The following is a 7767-nucleotide window of genomic DNA, read 5'->3' on the forward strand; positions in this document are numbered from 1 at the left end:
GGGTTCCCGTGTACGGGGTGTTCTTGATTGTAGCAGCTTGTGTGCTGCTTTCTTGGATAAATATACTCTAATTACTTATCCGATCTATGTATATAATCAAAAGGATCGAATTCGTGATAATTTGATGTAAAATTCAAGCGAGACAGTGATAGGAGAGAGGAAATGAAGAAGTTATCCGAACAAATTATCCGTATGTATGGGTGTTTGATGGCATTGAATTGGCGGTAGGGTTGCTTTGTTTGGGGAACATTGAAAGATGGACGGCATGGGGCTCGACAAGCCTGGTTCTATTTTCAAACCACCTATCGGAGCTGCTCATGTTCAGTCCCATCATGGTCCATCTTCAATCTTGATGGGATCATCATCATGCTCGTGTGCTGGAACCCACTCTCAACTTATAACATTGTCATACTATCTCCATCTTATTTATATACAACCCCGATTCCCGAAAATATTACGTGATTAAATATGATTAAATTTATAATTTCTCTAAAAAATGTTGATAAATCGGGCAAAGTAAACGAAAGAACACAAGAATTTTAACGAGGTTCGGCAATGTGCTTACGTCCTCGGTGCCTAGGCGGCGCTAGAAAATTTTATTCAATTCTCATAGGTTTAGGTTACATATCTATTTATAATAGAAAACCCTGGTACATAATTACAAAATTAACCCTGTACGAGACTTTCTTTGTAAGGACAATTGATGTTCGCTTCGCTCACTCCGCTCCATCCCCTGTCCTCTTTACCGGTATATTTATGAGCCATACCTTACAAAAATTATGACATTAACTAAATCTGTTCAGATTTCGACTATAGAAAGTTGACCTGCAAGGGGCAAGCTCCCACCCATTCAGCATTCATTTATCTTTATGACTTAAAGAGGTCCCTTTTCAAGGGATCAAGGCATCCTCAATTGATGACAACAATCTAGCAGAAACCCCTTTCCCTCCATGGAAAAGATGATAACAAGTTTTTTCAATAGATTGCAACTTCACTTGCAAAATTTAAAGTATTTTGTTCAAAATTTACAGATCATGTTTTTAAATTGACAAAACTTTATATGGTTTAAAACAAGCTCCTAGAGCTTGGTATGAAAATTTGTCAAACTTTTTAATAGAAAAAGGTTTTTCAAAAGGGAAGGTTGACACTACATTGTTTTTAAAGAGAAAAGGTAAAGATTTATTAGTAGTTCAAAATTATGTTGATGATATAATATTTGGTTCTACTAATGATGCTCTTTGCCAATAATATTTCTAAGCTAATGCAGAGTGAATTCGAGATGAGCATGATGGGGGAGCTCTCATTTTTCTTGGGACTCCAAATCAAGCAAAGAAAAGATGGAATCTTCATCAATCAAACAAAATACGTCAAGGATATGCTCAAAAAGTTTGGATTGGAAGATGAAAAACCCCAAACCACTCCAATGAGCTCATCTACAAAGCTTGACAAAGATGAAGGAGGTAAATATGTAGATATTAAACTTTATAGGTTTATGATTGGTTCTTTGCTTTATCTAACCGCAAGTAGACCGGACACTATGTTTAGTGTTTTCTTATGTGCTAGATTTCAATCATGTCCTAAAGAATTGCATCTAAAAGCCATTAAGAGAATCTTTAGATACTTTAAAGACACTCCTAGTTTAGGACTTTGGTATCCTAGAGACTCTAGCTTTAGCTTGCATGCCTTCTCTGATGCAGATTATGGATGATGCAAAATAGATAGGAAAAGCACCCCCGGTATTTGTCAATTCCTAGGAAATATGTTGATTTCATGGTTTTCAAATAAACAAAATTGTATTGCATTATCTACCATTGAAGCGGAATATATTTCAGCCAGTAGCTGTTGCGCACAGTTTTATGGATGAAACAACAACTTTTTTATTATGAAATTGAAGTTGGTACCATACCTATCAAGTGTGACAATACTAGTGCTATTTGTCTCACTAAAAATCCCATCAATACTCTAGAACTAAGCACATTGAAATTAGACATCATTTCATTAGAGATCATGTCACTAAAGGAGATATAGTTCTAGAATTTGTTGATACTTTGCACCAATTAGCGGATATTTTTACAAAACCTTTAGATAAAGAAAGATTTTGGACACTTAGGAGAGAATTAGGTTTAACTAACCTACCTTGACTTAGTGTTTAAAATAATTTTAGCACTCTTAATTAGAATTGAAAAATGCTTATAAAAATAACAATTTTTTATTGCATTCTTTGCTAATAGTTAGGGGGAGTTTGTGATCTTTAGTGAAAATTAATAATATGTTCAAATAAAATAGATTTGATTGATTGAACATAGTTAATTTTCGTGATATGAGTTGTCAAACCACTAGAGCTAATTAATTTAGCATTCTAAGTGTTTAAAAATAGTTTTTGAAATTTTTGTGCAATAGTGTATCGATACCTATGTATCGATACATCCTCGTTGTGTATCGATACACTCAGGAGTGTACCGGTATACCCTTTGGGTTTTGGGTTTAAATCCCAAAAAACTTCATTTTTATCAAAACCTAAACACTCTAAACACTCAGCCGTTTGAACCCCTTTTACCAAGATCTCCATCTTACTCAAAAATCAACGAAATCAATTCAGAATTCAACTAGTTTTCAACGTACAATCCTGCTACATTCATTAAATTCGTGCAAACAATATCACATTCTCACTCAATCCAAATTTTCAAGGTAATATTTCAAAAACCTCTATTTTATTGATTTTAAACTTAGAACTAGTTTTGATTAGTTCTAGGTTGAATTAGATATCGGGCATTGTTCATATTATGATTCTAAACTAGATTCTACAACTAATTTCATCAAAAACACAATATTTTTCAAATTTTTTAAAATTTTCGAAATAAAAAAATGTATTGTTTTTAAAATTATTTTTTATTTAATTATGTTGTTTTCATGAAAATTATACATAATATGATTTTTCAAACATTAATTGGTTTCAATATTGGTTTCAAAAATTGCCTGTTAGGATATTTTTAGCGAACCTTGAATATTGCAGACTCTTATTGAGTTTTGGGAATTGATATTATTCCATACATATATTTTCAAATTGCAGGTATTCTTTTATCCCATTCCGATTAAAAACCATGTCTCATTCCAAACGCCCTAGGACTTCGTCTAGTCGGTCATCAAACCAAATTCAAAATCGACCTCCTATTCCACCTCAAAATCCAAACCCAAACGTTCCCGATATGACTATCCTTAATTCTTGTTTTAACCAACCTGGTCGTCGAGAAGATCTCTACCATAGGTTGTTAACTCATTCGAGTCATATAAAATCGGGAAGAGCGTATCCCCTCAATCCAAGTTATGGTTGATATGAAATTTCAATATCTTTCTACCTTAAATCTTGGAAATTTGATAAACTCGTTCAGTCTCAAACTGCCACCGTAGGGATTCAATCTTGTCTCTTAGGTTAATTCATTTATATTGACTCCAACACAATCGCTAACACCTTTGGTCTAGATAACGAGGGTTTAGATAACGAAAAAGAAATTGTGGCCACACGTTATAAAGCTAAGGCTAGTGCAAGTACCTTGTTAACTTATCACATGCGTTTTCTTCATTTGATAATCTCTTGGTGGTTTAGACCATCCGGATGTAGGTACTCCACCCTTAGAGTTTAAGATTTATGGTGGATACATTGTATCCAACATAAAAAGAAAATAAATTTGCCATAAATCATTTTTGGTGAGCTAGTACAAACCGTAAACAATGTCCAGTCTAAATATATAGAAACCTTAATTTACGTTGTCTTTGAGTATTTTTTTATCAAATCCAATCTTAGGGTTCAACTTGATGTAGTCATCCATCTTAAAAACCCAATAAATTTCACAACCTTAAAGAAATCGGGATGGTCCGGGGAAAAGGATCGATGGGTTCGATCAACCGAGAAAACACCCGGTGCTAGTTCTTCACGAGCACCACCAGCACCGGCAGCTGATGATGATCTCAGCTTAAAGAACTTATACGAGATATCGATGATCACGTACCCGAGGACGAGTCGGTCCAGCAAGAGGATCAAATGCCTCCATACTTTAAATCATTTTTGGAGACATTTGATCTGATGTTTGCATCATAGAGTCCCAATTAACTGCTATGGGGGCTTAACAATTGGAAATTCAACGGGAGATACGAGCAAATAACGAAGCTATGAACGAATGATTCAATGCGCTTACACTCGATATGGCTGCTATGTGAGCACATTTTCCTCCTCCCGATCCACCTATGGATGATTAGACCATTCTTGCTTAATTTTCTTGGATTGAATTAGAACTTATTGTTAAAGCATTTTGAATGTTTTAGATTTTTTTTATTGGATGTTTTTGAATGGTTTGAATATTTAAATTTGAACTTCATGTTTATATTAATTTCATTGATTTTTGCATCATTTACATCTTAGTTGAATATGACCAATTACCATTACACATTTGAATATGAATATTGATATTAAGGACTAATGGCTAATCTTTCTCTTGATTGTGATCTTAGCAGCTTAAGTTATATCTTTATAAGTCAAATGACTAATCTTTATAAATCAAATGACTATTTTCTTTAAAACCTTATTTAAATTTTTTCATAGAATCTTTTTGATTTAACAAAAAAGGGAGAATAAAGTAAGGGGGAGAAATTTTCAAAATTGATTTCAAAAAAATGATTTTCAAAGAAAATCTTAAAATTACTTAAAAGTTTTGTTATATCAAAAAGGGTGAAATTGTTGAAAACATTTTGATGTTTCGATATAACAAATAATGTACTATTGAATTTTAAGATTTTATTCAATTTTAATTCGATTAAATTATTTGAATATCAAAAATATTAGTCCAAGTTTTAAATGTCAATTTTATCCTTACTTAAGTGTAAAATTGTGTTTTAGTCTTAAAATATTTTTGAAAACAATTTTAAAAAGTATTTCGAACCTTAATTGGGCCAAAAACAATTTTTACAGATGGATGTACCGATACATTCTTGTATGTACCGATACACCCCCTACATCGAATGTAATTAGTGTACCAATACATAGATGATGTACCGATACACTCCTGGCTCTGAGAAACATCGAATGTAATTAGTGTACCGATACACCTGGGATGTACCGATACATTAGGTCAACCAACGGTCAAAATATTTGAATTTTACACTGAGTGTGTCAATACACTTGAGAGTGTATCAATACACAACTGATTTTTTAAGTGGAAAACATTCAACAACGGCTCTATTGACTTCATCAATGATCCCCAACATTCAGAATTAATCCAAGGTGTATTTAAACAAGTTCTGAAGTCATTGATCAACAACAATTAAGAATAGAAGCTAGAGAATCAAAGAGAAAGCATCAAACCTCAAGTTTGATCATTTCAAGCCTATTTTTCATTCAATTTCATTTTACTTTCAAGAATATCATTTGTGCTCAATTGTATTCATCTTTGAGTGTTATTTCTTTGTTCTAGAATTGTGCAAACATCTTGCCTAGTGAGGTTTTTCTGTAAGTTTGTGAAATTTGTATTCTTCTCTTTGGGAGAGAGTGTTCTCAAGAATTTGGGGTTTAATTCTTGAGGGAGTTGTAAGGTTACTCTTTGTCCTCAAAAGAAAGAACAAATTAGTGAATTTGTTGGAAAATCCTTAGTGTGAATAGCTAAGGTAGTGGACGTAGACTTTGGTTGAGAAAGTCGAACCACTCTAAATCGTTGTGCAAATATTTTCAATTTTCTGCAAAAGCTTCCACGGAAATTTTTATTGCCAATTCACCCCCTCTTGGCCGATTCATCGATCGATTAACTCAACACGAAGTCGGAGTAAAACTTTAGAGAACAAATATTAGCAGTAATAAAATAAGGATCATAGTCTAATTATTAAGTTTAAAGTTTAGAAAGTGTCACGATCACTTAATTTAAAAAGTATTCAAATTGAAAAAACATGACTTTGTTTGCCTAGCTTTAAAACTAAGAGGCGCCTATAAAGCAATTTGACCCAAAAACTGAAAAACCAATGCTTGATTTAACAACTTCAAAGCTAAGAGTATTAACTGGTAAACAAATAATTAAACCTAAAACATTAGAAGAGACCTTGATTCGATTTATAATTTACATAAATTTTCGAGGTCTTGATCCCTCCTGTCGTAACTTTAATTTCAACACTGATTATAATTGTTTGAATTATAATTTTTTTAGGGTAAAGTATAGTAATGGTCACTGAATATTTTTGAAGTTTGCATTTAGGTCCCTCAACTTTTAAAAATTGCAATACAGTCCCCCAACATTTATTCCGTTTGCAATATGGTCCCCAACTTAAATCACTTAGAAATTTAGGGTAAATTATATAAACGGTCATTGAACTTTTCAGGCACTTGAATTTAGGTCCCCAACTTTTAAAACTTGTAAAACAGTCCCCCAATAATTTTATTTTCTTATTAAATATAGATGTATAGAAAATATAAATGATTCAATTTATATTTAAATGTATGTATCATTTATATTTTTGATATATTTTATTTTTCTTGTATAAACTAGTATTTAAAATATGTTTATATTTTAATAAAAATATTTCAATATACGAATAAAAATATATTTATATAAATGTATATTTATATTTAGATGTATAAATAAAAAAATATATTCATATATTAATGTATGAATCATTTATATTTTTTGAATATTTTATTTTTAATAAGAAATTAAAATTATTAATTATAGTAGAAATACTCAACTTAAGATTATATATATAATCATGAATTATAAATATGAAAAATATAATTATTAAATTTAGTTTAAAAATATATAAATCTTAAATTTATTCTTTTAAAATATTGTATCAACTAATATTTAAAAAATATATTAAATCTATCAAACAATTTATCAAATATAATATTTTATTGTAAAAAATATAATATTTTCCATCATTTATTGCTTTCAAATTTTTTGCCGAAGTTCAAATCTCATTATTTCCATTTTCCATTATATTCTTTTTTTTTCTGGCATTGGTCATACTATTAGTATATGTATTATTGTATATCTCTTAACACAAACGATGGTGTTAGCTTAGTGGCTCCACCCTGTATCTTTCATTTGCGTGACTCAGATTTGAGTTTGCCCAAGTCCCAAATTTTACTTCTTTGTAACTTAATTTTCTTCTAATTAGGTGGTGACATGTGTCACCAATAACATATATCATGATAATGTGTTAACACATGTCAGATCCTGGTTAAATAATTAATTTATTAAATTTTATTTAATTTAGGACCAAATTGATAGCATATATAAATAATTAGGTGGTGACATGTGTCACCAATGACACGTGTCATGATCATGTGCTAACACATGTCATATCTTAATTAAATGATTAATTTATTAAATTCTATTTAATTTAGGACCAAATTGATTATATAAATAATAAAGACTGAATGTATAATAATGTCAATTCCTTTTAACTGCCACTTCATCATTTGTATCAATTGGTAACGACTAGTGCTTAGTTGAAACAGTTAAATAATTATGTTGTATGATTGATAAATTTAAAAGATCGATGACAAAAGTAAAAAGGGCTAGATAGTTAAGTTGTCAACCTAGTAGTTTACACTTTTATTTATATGTCAAAATAACATTTTATAAATTTAAAATTTGAATTATTTTAAACCTCTTCTATATCCTAACTACTTTTTTTAATTATAAAATTTCTTCAACAAATAAGAATTATACTATTATATTATATAAAATACGTATCACATGAAATAAGATGAAATTAAATAATAATAAA

Source organism: Hibiscus syriacus, unplaced genomic scaffold, assembly GCF_006381635.1.
Source record: "Hibiscus syriacus cultivar Baekdansim isolate YM2019G1 unplaced genomic scaffold, ASM638163v2 tig00001728_pilon, whole genome shotgun sequence".
NCBI classification, from domain to species: Eukaryota; Viridiplantae; Streptophyta; class Magnoliopsida; order Malvales; family Malvaceae; genus Hibiscus; species Hibiscus syriacus.